General features: G+C 34.7%; 2 long non-coding RNA genes across 2 annotated transcripts in view; one reads left to right on the top strand and one right to left on the bottom strand.

Annotated features, from left to right (window-relative positions):
• Nucleotides 1–12,731, top strand: part of LOC136026494 (uncharacterized) — a 72,903-nt gene that overhangs the window by 14,221 nt on the left and 45,951 nt on the right. The window lies entirely within an intron of this gene.
• Nucleotides 7,981–12,731, bottom strand: part of LOC136025664 (uncharacterized) — a 39,614-nt gene continuing 34,863 nt past the window's right edge. Inside the window, exon 3 of the long non-coding RNA XR_010617139.1 lies at nt 7,981–8,077. This is a non-coding gene — a long non-coding RNA (uncharacterized LOC136025664). The remainder of the gene's footprint in view (nt 8,078–12,731) is intronic.

Genomic DNA, 12,731 nt, shown 5'->3' with positions numbered 1-12,731 from the left:
TTGTCAACTGATTGTTTCGCCTATAAAGAATATTATCTCGAGGTAAGAACTGATCACCGACCACAACGATTGCCACTTTGTTGATAGTTGCGTATCAGGAGGCATCAATTCGATTGCTGTTTTTAAGCAGAAGCACTAAATTATTATTTTTGTGGAAAAGATGATATATATAAATATATATATATATTTTCTTTTTAGTTTTTTTGTAGTTTTTACCTTTTTTAGTTTTTTTCTTCTTTTGTATTAATGCTAAAGCCAAGGTTCAAACCTGGAGCCTCTCGGACCTAGAACCTGAAACATAACGCTTTACCAACTCAGCTACTTCGGCGTGAATACATTCGTTTTGAGCAGCTTCCTCGGGTTTTGCCATTGTAGGTTCTTCAGTCATTTTACAATTAGAAATCTAATTGTAATTAGAGAATTCTCTTTCAACGGTCTTCTTACAATTAAAAATTTGTCTTTGAACGATATTCTTAAATACCTGTGTCCTGGTCGTCATTTATATTGCCTCTGTCCCGGTCGTCATTTGTGTCCCGGTATCCCAGTCTGTAATTTCTCCTTGAGTGTCCCGGTCGTTATTTATATTCCCTCTGTCCCGGTCGTCATTTGTGTCCCGGTCTGTAATTTCTCTTTGAGTGTTTTTTCTTTTTAGTATTTTTTAGTTTTTTACATTTTTTCTTTTTTCAGTTTTCTTTTTCTTCTTTATTTTTCAGCTTCACTATGAAATACATATCGCCGAACCTTTGTTTTTTTAACTAAAATCTGGTAGGCATTGATGACCTTATCCAAGTCAAGATCCCAAATCCAATCATCATCGCTATCATTTTCAGTTTTGATATGTTTTGACTCTCGCTGTCCAGGTGGATCTTCATCTAACTGCGCGGTTTTGCGTTCTTTAGCCTCAAGCCTGTTTCCTTGCTGTTCTTTTGATTCCTCGGCACGCTTTCTTTTCTGACTTTCTCTATCAGAAGCAAGTTTTTTGGCATAGACTCTTTGAGCATCTTCATCGGCTTTTGCCATTGTAAGTTCATCAGTCATTTTAAACTTAAACATTAATAGATTTCTACGTTAACATATATGTCTTAAATATCTTTAATGACGTCACCGTCATAGCAAAAATGACGACAACTAACTTCATGACGCCAGTCGACACAGAAACATGACGTCACCTGATCCACAGACAGACAACTTATTTTTATATATATAGATAGATATAATTCTAAAATTGTCAGGTAATTTTCTATTTTGAAATAAAAACTAAAAATTATTGCTCAGACAACATAAATATTTTTGATATTTACATAATAGCTTTAGTGGTTCTGGACTGAAAACTAAATATGCTAATCAAATTGGGAATTGCAATCTTTTAGGTTGAAAAGCAGATCCATTGGAATCATGAGAATGCGTGGAATAAGAAAAGCCTCACCCTCAAAAGGCCCTGTCAAGATTGTTGCCTCTATTACGTTATAAGAGACATAACACGTCATTTGTGTCCCGGTGTCCCGGTCTGTAGTTTCGTTAGTCGACAAACATGACGTCAGACGACAAACAACTTCATGACGACATACAGCTCAATCCTTATAATGACGTCAGTCGAGAAACATGACGTCAGTCGACACACAAACATGACGTAAGTCGACAGACAGACAAACAACTTATTTTTATATATATAGATCTATCTATATTCACAGGTGGGCCACAGGGAAACAACTACAATGGCGCGTAAATAATATGGTGCGTAACGACTTACGCTCGCGGGGGGCTTGGGGGGACGCGAAGCGCCCCCACCAACTAGGTGTTGGGGTGGCGCGAACACCAACAGCTAGTGCGTTATAAAAGTGAAACCTTACAAAATAGATTTTCTGCTTGAATGAAGTACAACAAAACTGTTTTCAACTTCAAAACTTTTCTCAATCCCAATTTCTAAGGTTTTAAACATATGCAAATATATTTCCTAAATTTTGAAAAAAAACATTGATGTGGCTCAGAATTCTCCTCAAACATCAGGATTTGCTTTTTCGGAACTATAGGTAGAGAAAAAGTAACTGGTAACTGAAAGTTAAGGTAAAATGTTGTTTTGACAAAATTTCAATAGGTATAGACCTGTCAATGTAGGCGAATTTCACGGCCCTCTAGAGGGAGAAGGAGTGGAGGTGGGTACTTCAAAATATCTTCTCGAGACATACTTTAGCCTTTAGACTCATCCCTCAAAGTTTCATTTTCCTAACCTAACCACTTTCCGAGATAGCCAAATGTCAATCAACTAAAATTTTACCGAAAAATTCTTAGTAACCCGAAATTGATAAATATATTAAGTTCAGTATTAGTAATTATTGTTTCAAGTACTCTAAATATTTCGATACTATTATCGAAATAAATTTGGGGATATTTTAAAGGACCAGAATACAGAAGACTAAGACTAGCAGGATCAATACAACATACTAGGGTGTATAGGAGTGCTGTTATCGATGTTAAAAGTAAAGATCTAGTAGTGCCTAAGGTTAATTTAAAGCTGAAATTTTGGAAGGGTAACTACCTCCCGGAAATTTAGGATGTTGGTAGACTCCAGGATGAAAATTGGAGAAAAAACTTCCAGGAACAGTAGAATACTAAACTTGAGAGTATAAAATCTGACAATGCGGAAGATGGATGGAATAATTTCAGAAAAACAATTTGTGAATTTGCTGATGGCGTCTTAGGGAAGAGTGCTAAGTCTGCAACTAGGAATATCAGTGAAATATGACTTTTTTCCTAAGTTCCTCCCATAGGTGACTGTAGTGAAAATTTTGGGGCCCCAAAAGGTAGAAAAATCCTTAGTAACCGGAAATTTAAATATATACTCCTAAAGAAACTGTTTAACGAGATAAATAGCCATTTATAACAAGTTCAGAATAGGTAATTATTGTTTCAAGTACTCTCAAGATTACAATGCTATTATCGAAATAAATTTGGGGATTTTATATAAAACCAGAATGCCCTCAATAATGACGGCAATTTTTTTCTTCGATTTTGTTTAATGAAAAACCGAAAATGCTACCGAGTATTTTCTTTTTAATGAAGATATAAAGTACATTTTGAAATTCAGAAAAGTAATTTTATTCTTATTTTGCTGAATAGAAACATGAATATCTTAAGGGTTATTGTTTTTTTAGTATTGGACGTGATCGTCTCTTACTAGCTTGCTAGCCACCACTTCTTTGTTCGTTCTTTAATGTAATTAAATAAAAAAAAAGGTTTTTTTTAAATGAAAGTAAGGAGCAACATTAAAACTTAAAACGTACAGAAATTGCTCCGTATATGAAAGGGGCTTTTCCTCCTCAACGCCCCGCTCTTTACGCTATAGTTTGACTCTTTCTCTTAACTCCACTTTTTAAAACAGTGAGAAACAGTAAGCTCTATTGTGACATTCTAGGACCACTCAGTCGATAAGATTACCCCTGGGAAAAAAAACAAACAAAAAAACAAATATACACGCATCCGTGATCTGTCTTCTGGCAAAAAATGCGAAATTCCACATTTTTTTGTAGATAGGGGCCTGAAACTTCTACAATAAGGTTCTTTGGTACGCTGAATCTGATGTTGTGATTTTCGTTAAGATTGTATGACTTTTAGGGGGTGTTTCCCTCTATTTTCTAAAATAAATCAAATTTTCTCAGGCTCTTAAGTTTTGATGGGTATAACTGATCTTGATGAAACTTACATATTTAAAATCAGCATTAAAATGTTATTCTTTTGATGTAACTATTGGTATCAAAATTCCATTTTTTAGAGTTTCGGTTACTATTGAGCTGGGTCGCTCCTTACTTAAAGTTCGTTACCTTGAACTGTTTGATAACTTTCTTTACTGTGATAAAATAATTTAGTCGGATATAGACTGTACAAATTTATGGATGTATGCAGTTTGAACTGAAAACTAAAATAAAGAAAAGATTTTTTATCTTTGGAAATATAGAACAACAATATGGAGATGCATACTTTACAGTTTAATTCAAATTCCTTTTTTTTTTATAACATGAGAAATCCATTTACATCGCTTTTTGAAAGCAATGAAATTTACATTTCATTTAAAAGAAAGACTCGGTAACATTTTTGGTTTTTCATTGAACAAAATCGATAAATTTCAAATTTATTTAATTTTATTTTAAATTTCAGCAAACTTGTTTCCGTACTACCATTGCAATATTGAGAGTACTTGATATAATAATTACCAATTGTGAATTGATTAGATATGGCTATTTTTCTCGTTTAACGGTTTTGTTTAGGAACATATTTTTAACTTTTGGGTTGCTAAGAATTTTTTTAGCTTTTGGGGCCCCATTCGAGGGTCAAAATTTAATTTCCTCCAAAACTAATTATTAACTTTCGAAAGATGATAAAAAAAAAAAGGCATCGTGTTATGCATTCATGTTCATCCTAGTTAAATTGTGTACATTAGCCATAAAATTTTTACTAAATAAAGTAAGTTTAGAAAATTACAAAAGAAGTATTGTTAATGATTCCCTGCGATGGCGTACTGGACAAGGCCTCACCTTCTAAGTAAAGGTTCGCAAGTTCAATCATACGCGTCGCAAGGAAGAAGGATCATTCATACATGATCCTTTCAAATGAGCTTCCTATTGACATATATAGCTTACTCGATGTAGAAAACCGTATACCAGTGCTTTACAATCAAGCTAACCGTCTAATGATTACTTCGGATGACGTGCTGCACTCTTCCTAGATAATACAGTTGATATATTTCCTTTAGTCAGGATAGTAGATAACGGTATCTCTTAACGAGAATTAAATAAAAAAAACTAGTTTTTTTTAACTGAAAGTAAGGAGCGACATTAAAACTTAAAACGAACAGAAATTACTCCGTATATGAAATGGGTTGTCTCCTCCGCAGTCCCTCGCTGTTTACGCTAAAGTTTGACTCTTTGCCACAATTCTACTTTTTAAAACAACTAAAAACTTTAGCGTAAAGAGCGTGGGACTGCGGAGGAGACAACCCATTTGATATACGGAGTAATTTCTGTTCGTTTTAAGTTTTAATATCGCTCCTTACTTTCAGTTAAAAAAACTAGTTTTTTTTATTTAATTTCTGAACGTTTTTGAATTAATGCATGTTTAATTTTTGCTCTCCGCACATAAATTATTGAAATGAAATTAGTATATTAATTTTTTTTTGGCTAAATGGCTTTCTCTTAGTTTTGATCAAAGGCCTCGACCGAGATCCGTTGATTTTTGAATTTAAAAAAGAGGGAATAGTTGTGGAGAAAAGTGGAAGTCATGGCCAATTGTAGAAAAAAGCCAGTGGGGAAGGAGGCCTAGCCTGCCCTCCAATTTTTCGGTTACTTAAAAAGGCTACTAGAACTTTTAATATTCAACGAACGTTTTTATTAGTAACAAATATACGTAACTTAAGAATTAACTTACGTAACAAACTTTTATATTCTTATATTTTTATTATGTGTACGAGGGGGTTTGTACCCTCTTTAATACCTCGCTCTTTACACTAAATCGTAAATTTTGTCCCAATTCTTTAAGAATGACCCCTGAATCAAAAAGGCCGTAGAATAAATAGTTGAAATCACTAAAAATATTTTAGCATCAAGAGCGAGGTATCTATCTCCTCCTAAATACCTCGCTCTTTATGCTAAAGTATTTTTAGAACCCCTCATATGCGTAATAATCTCTGTTCGTTTTAAATTTCAATGCTATTCCTTACTTTCATTTGAAAAAACGTTTTCATGTTTATTTTTTCATTGTTTTTTTTTATAGTAATGCTAGAAAATCCTGCGCCCTTTTCATTGAATTTTTCTTCCGCCGTGACATATTCCTCAAAGGAAAGATCCTCCCACAAAGCCCTCTCCTATCAACCCCACCCCCAAACCAAAAAATCCCCATGAAAACGTCTGTACACTTCCCAATAACCATTACTATATGTAAACACTGGTCAAAGTTTGTAACTTGCAGCCCCTCCCTCAGGGATTGTGGGGGAGTAAGTCATTCCCAAAGACATAGTTATTATGGTTTTCGACTATGCTGAACAAAATGGTTATCTTAAAATTTTAATCTGTTGACTTTTGGAAAAAAATGAGCATGGGAGGGGGCCTATTTGCCCTCCAATTGTTTGGTCACTTAAAAAGGGCACTAGAACTTTTCATTTCCGTAAGAATGAGCCCTCTCGCGACATCCTAGGACCACTTGGTCGATAAGATGACCCCTGGGAAAAAAAAAACAAAAAAAAAAACAAATAAATAAACACGCACCCGTGATTTGTCTTCTGGCAAAAAATACAAAATTCCACATTTTTTAGATAGGAGCTTGAAATTTTTGCTATAGAGTTCTCTGATATACCGAATGCGATAGTGTGATTTTCGTTAAGATTCTATGACTTTTAATGGATGTTTTCCCCTTTTTTCCAAAATAGGGCAAATTTTCTCAGGCTCGTAACTTTTGATGACAAAGACTAAATTAATTGAAACTTAATATTTAGAATCAGCGTAAAAATTCGAATCTTTTGATGTATCTTTTAGCATCAAAATTCCGTTTTTTAGAGTTTCGTTTACTATTGAGCCGGGTCGCCCCTTACTACAGTTCCTTACCACGAACTGTTTGAAAAGAAAATATTTCGGTATTTCGGGGCTTCTGACATTATTACTCCTTTGCGGAAGTTAGGCTCAAAATTGAAAAAGGATTATATTTTTTCTCTGGGCCCCTTCCACCTCTTAGTTCGTTTATTTTCCTGTTAGTTTTCACCTGTTTTCGCTTTATAGTTGTGTTATCTCTTAGCAGTTCTTTCGTTAGTTGAGTTATGGTTGTGGTATATATGTTTTATCGCTCGTATAGTTGTGTTATTTTCAAATTATACTCCATAATAGAGAGGCTCCGAACACCCAGCATTGTATATTAAGCTCTTAATTTGACGTTTTTTTCTAACGTGACCAGATTCGTCCTGCGCCCTTTTCATTGTATTTTTTCCCCCATGGCATATTTCTCCAAGGAAAGATCCTCCCACATAGCCCCCTCCCTCAGCCCTACCCCCAAAACCAAAAAAATCCCCCTGAAAACGTCTGTACACTTTCCAATAACCATTATTATATGTAAACACTGGTTGAAGTTTGTAACTTGCAACCCCTCCCCCAGGGACTGTGGGGGAGTAAGTCATCCCCAAAAACATAGTTATTATGATTTTCGACTATGCTAAACAAAATGGCTATCTCAAAATTTTGATCCGTTGACTTTCGGAAAAAATGAGCGTGGGAGGGGGCCTAGATGCCCTCCAATTTTTTTGGTCACTTAAAAAGGGCACTAGAACTTTTCATTTCCGTTAGAATGAGCCCTCTTGCGACATTCTAGGACCACTTGGTCGATACGATGACCCCTGGGAAAAAAAAAAACAAAAAAAAAACAAACAAACAAACACGCACCCGTGATTTGTATTCGGGCAAAAAATACAAAACTCCACATTTTTGTAGATAGGAGCTTGAAACTTCTACAGTAGGGTTCTCTGATACGCTGAATCTGATGGTGTCATTTTCGTTAAGATCTTACGACTTTTATTCCTAATTCCTAAAAAATACCCTATTTTCCTAAATAAGGCAAATTTTCTCAGGCTCGTAACTTTTGATGGCTAAGACTAAACTTGATGAAACGTATATATTTAAAATCAGCATTAAAATGCGATTCTTTTGATGTAGCTATTGATATCAAAATCCAATTTTTTAGAGTTTTGGTTACTATTGAGCCGGATCGCTCCTTACTACAGTTCGTTACCACGAACTGTTTGATGTTTATACAATCCTTTTCTGTTTTTGCATCCTCTCGTCCTAATCCTAAATCCTTAGATTTCACTTAGAAGTAATTTTAGTTTATACCTTAATATTTCCAATGTACAAAATATTTCCTTCAATGGATTCTGTTTCTGTTCCTGAACACAAGTTATTTTCTTAACAGCCCTATGTTAAAAAAAAGGCAATTTTTCTTTACCTGCACGCGAGAATTTACCATACGAACTCGAAATTCATCTGGATTTCTGTCTAAGGCTTTCTTTGTTAAGACTATCAATGCAAGCCTATTCTGCTGGAAATCTCTGAAATAAAACAATAAACAAAAATTTAAATCGGTTAATTCTTAGTCACAGTGAGATTTAACTAACGTCGAGAATTAAACAGCTCCGAGTGCTAGCCAACACCAAAACCCTTCATAAAATTTCTATGATTGGTTAGTTAACATTAGTTATGATAGCAAATGTTCCCTCGCATATTGCTACACAGTTGTTTTTTTTGAATACAGACAAGGATTGTTAACAAAATCAAACAGTTCGTGGTAACGAACTGTAGTAAGGAGCGATCCGGCTCAATAGTAACCGAAACTCTAAAAAATTGGATTTTGATATCAATAGCTACATCAAAAGAATCGCATTTTAATGCTGATTTTAAATATATACGTTTCATCAAGTTTAGTCTTAGCCATCAAAAGTTACGAGCCTGAGAAAATTTGCCTTATTTAGGAAAATAGGGTATTTTTTTTTGTAGAAATGTCAAGCACCTATCTACAAAAATATGGAACTTCGCATTTTTTGCCAGAGGACAGATCACGGATGCGTGTTTATTTTTTATTTTTTTTATTTTTTATTTTTTGTTTATTTTGTTGTTGTTGATTTTTCCCCAGGGGTGATCGTATCGACTGAGTTGTCCTAGAATTTCGTGAGAGGGCCCATTCTAATGGAAATAAAAAGCTCTAGTGCCGTTTTTAAATGACCAAAAAATTGGAGGGCACCTAGGCCCCCTCTCACGCTCATTTTTTCCCAAAAGTCACCGGATCAAAATTCTGAGATAGCCATTTTATTTACCATAGTCGAAAAACTTAATAACTATGTCTTTAGGGACGACTTGCTCCCCCTCAGTCCCCGTGGGAGGGGCTGCAAGTTACAAACTTTGACCCGTGTTTACATACAACCGTGTTTACACAACCAACTTAACCCTTATGTAACAAACGCACATTTAAATAAGCCTCTTTTGACTGAACTCAACCGCAGGTTTATTAAAAAGTTTGAACTAATACTGATTAGAAGTTCAAAATATGCTTCTTTTGTTTCGGTTCGTTAAGAGTTTTTAACTTATATTACCCATTGGTTGTTAATGACAGAAATTAGTTGCAATGACGGCTCTGCCGATTCTTTGTCTTTGGTCCAAATTAGTTTAGCTAGCCCAAATGGGTAATATAAGTTAGAATGAGATGGCTATGATGAGAGAAAGTATGTTATTGGCAGAGAAACGTTGATATATTGCCAACGCTTATCCTTCTTGACAAACTGTCTAGGGCCAAAATAAAAGCAGGTTGTCCCCAAATGGGTGGGAGAATGTTGTAAGGAAAGGTTTAAGGGAAATAGGGGCTTTTTGGAATGGTGAAAATGGGTAGGCTTTAAATAGATTCGGATGGAGGAGGAGTGTGAATAGCTCTGGTGGCCACATGCAGCTTGGTGCTGTAGTAAGTTGTTAGTAGTAGTACTTGATCTGTTTACCAGATGTGCTTTTACGAACATTATGATAATATCTAATCCTATATTTTGAAGAGTATATTTAACAGACTACTATCCCTAACAACTCATCCCACTAAAAGTTGACTGAGATCAATACTGCTACTGGTTATTGATCTCAAATATTGAGATCAATATTTTCGGTTCATCCTACTCTATAAAGAGTACGTTTTACTAGTTTCCTGGAAGGTTTGCACTACCTTTATATCTTTTTTTATGGCCTCTTCCTATCTCATTTGAATATGTTAAGATTTTCAGTTTTGCCCCAGTTGGAGTGCCATAAGCAATATTTGGCAAGAAATCACTATTCATCCCCAGAAGATGACCTTAGCCTTTCTTGAATAATTATTGTAAAAAATATAGTCCAACCACCGTTTTATGTATAGCTTAATTTTTGAGATGAAATTCTTCTTCAGCTGAAAGTATTAGGACTCCAACCCTTAGGGTCCTTGTGGCTTTGAAGGTGGCTGATGTGGTCATTGTAGCTTCGAAGTTGTTCAATTAATTAAACTAGATTATCCTTAAACAATTTATATGTTAAATATATGGTATATATTCATCATCTTTTTGTATTCTATACATTTAAAACTGTGCTAGACAATTGTTATTGCTGTGGCTTCCCTTTCCATTTCCATTTCCCTTGCCCACTCTTCATTTTGAAGCTTGTCTTCCTATTCTTCCTAACTTGTCTTCCTTTTCTTTCTTTTCTAACCTTCTTTTTAAACTACCAAAAATATCCTGCATTTTGACTATTCTAATTCTTCCATCTTCATTAAATCTATTTCCTTTCTTCTAATGTACCCATATAAGTGAAGATAATCCACTTAATCAATTTTCTTTGTAACCAAAACCACATCTTCAACATTAATTTTCAAACCGACTCTTTTACAGTGGCACCGAAAACTCACAAGAATAAGAGGGGGTAAATATTTTCAAAGTTTAGAGAGACAGTTTTTAGATTTCTTCTAATGAAAACACGCAAAAAGGAACATTTGGACCCCCTTCAATTGTTAAGCGAAGTTGAGCTATTGTTAAATTTATTTAGCTTAGTAAAAGCCGATCTATAACAGAATTAAATAAAAAAAACAAGTTTTTTTTAAATAAAAGTAAGGGGCAACATTAAGACTTAAAACGAACAGAAATTACTCCGTATATGAAATGGGCTTTTCCTCCTCAACGCCCCGCTCTTTACGCTAACGTTTGACACTTCCTCTTAACTCTAGTTTTTAAAACAGTAAGAAACTTTAGCGTTAAGAGCGGGGTGTTGAGGAGGAAAAGCCGCTTTTATATACGGAGTAATTTCTGTTCGTTTTAAGTTTTAATGTTGCTCCTTACTTTCATTTAAAAAAGCTTGTTTTTTTTTATTTGATTGAATACAGTATCGCCGGTTTCTATTCTTTTAAGTCACCCTTGCTCTTTGCTTAGAAGCATAAATTATTCCAGGGCATATCTTTTTTTACTTAGTTTCTGGACGTTTTTGAATTAACGCATGTTTTGATCTTGGCTCCCCGCACATAAATAATTAAAACAAAATTTACATATTAATTAATTTCAACTAATCGGAAGACTTTGAGAAAAAAAGAGTGCTGGAGAAGGCCTAGTTCCCCTCCAATTTTTTGATTACTTAAAAAGGCAACTAGAACTTTTAATTTTTTACAAACGTTTTCATTGGTAAAAATTATAAGTAACTTACTAATTAACTTACGTAACGAACTTCTATATTCGTATGTTTTTATTGCGTATATGAGGGGATTCAACCCTCGTCGATACCTTGCTCTTTACATTAAAGCTTAAATGTCCCAATTCCTTAAGAATAACCTCTGAATCACAAAGACCGTTGAATAAATACTTGAAATAACTAAAATACTTTAGCGTAAAAAGTGAGGTATAACGAGGAGGTAAACCCCTCATATGCATAATAATTTTTGCTCGTTTTAAGTTTTAGTGCTGGTCCTAACTTTCAGAAGAAAAAACTTTTCATATTTATTTTTTTATTGTTTTTTCAAATAATTCTAGAAAATCCTGCGCCCCCTTCATTGAAATTCTCTTCCCCCGTGAAAATTTCATCCATGGAAATATCCTCCCACGTAACCCCTCCCCCTAAACTCTCTCCCTAAACCAAAAAAATCCCCCTGAAAACGTCTGTACACTTCCCAATAAACCATTACTCTATGTAAACACGGATCAAAGTTTGTAACTTGCAGCCCCTCCCACGGGGACTGAGGGGGAGCAAGTCGTCCCTAAAGACATAGTTATTAAGTTTTTCGACTATGGTAAATAAAATGGCTATCTCAGAATTTTGATCCGGTGACTTTTGGGGAAAAATGAGCGTGAGAGGGGGCCTAGGTGCCCTCCAATTTTTCGGTCATTTAAAAAGGGCACTAGAGCTTTTCATTTCCATTAGAATGGGCCCTCTCACGAAATTCTAGGACAACTCAGTCGATACGATCACCCCTGGGGAAAAATCAACAACAACAAAAAAAAAAAAAAATAAAAAAAATAAACACGCATCCGTGATCTGTCCTCTGGCAAAAAATGCGAAGTTCCATATTTTTATAGATAGGTACTTGACATTTCTACAAAAAGGTTCTCTGATGCACTGAATCTGATGGCAGGATTTTCGTTAAGATTGTATGTCTTTTAGGGGGTGTTTCCCCCTGTTTTTTAAAATGATGGAAATTTTCTCAGGCTCGTAACTTTTGATAGGTAGAACTGATCTTGATGAAACTTGTATATTTAAAATCAGAATTAAAATGCGATTCTTTTGATGTAACTATTGGTATCAAAATTTCATTTTTTAGAGTTTTGGTCACTATTGAGCCGGGTCGCTCCTTACTACAGTTTGTTACCACGAACTGTTTGATTTTTTTAACAATCCTTGTCTGTATTTAAAAAAAAAAAATGTGTAGGAATGTGCGAGGGAACATTTTCTATCATAACTAATGTTAACTAACCAATCATAGAAATTTTATGAAGGGTTTTGGTGTTGGCTAGCACTCGGAGCTGTTTAATTCTCGACGTTAGTTAAATATCACTGTGGCTAAGAATTAACCGATTTAAATTTTTGTTTGCTGTTTTATTTCAGAGATTTCCAGCAGAATAGGCTTGCATTGATAGTCTTAACAAAGAAAGCCTTAGACAGAAATCCAGATGAATTTCGAGTTCGTATGGTAAATTCTCGCGTGCAGGTAAGGAAAAATTGCCT

Source organism: Artemia franciscana, chromosome 4 (genome assembly GCF_032884065.1).
Source record: "Artemia franciscana chromosome 4, ASM3288406v1, whole genome shotgun sequence".
Taxonomy (NCBI): domain Eukaryota; kingdom Metazoa; phylum Arthropoda; class Branchiopoda; order Anostraca; family Artemiidae; genus Artemia; species Artemia franciscana.
This window is presented reverse-complemented; position numbering and strand designations above follow the sequence as displayed.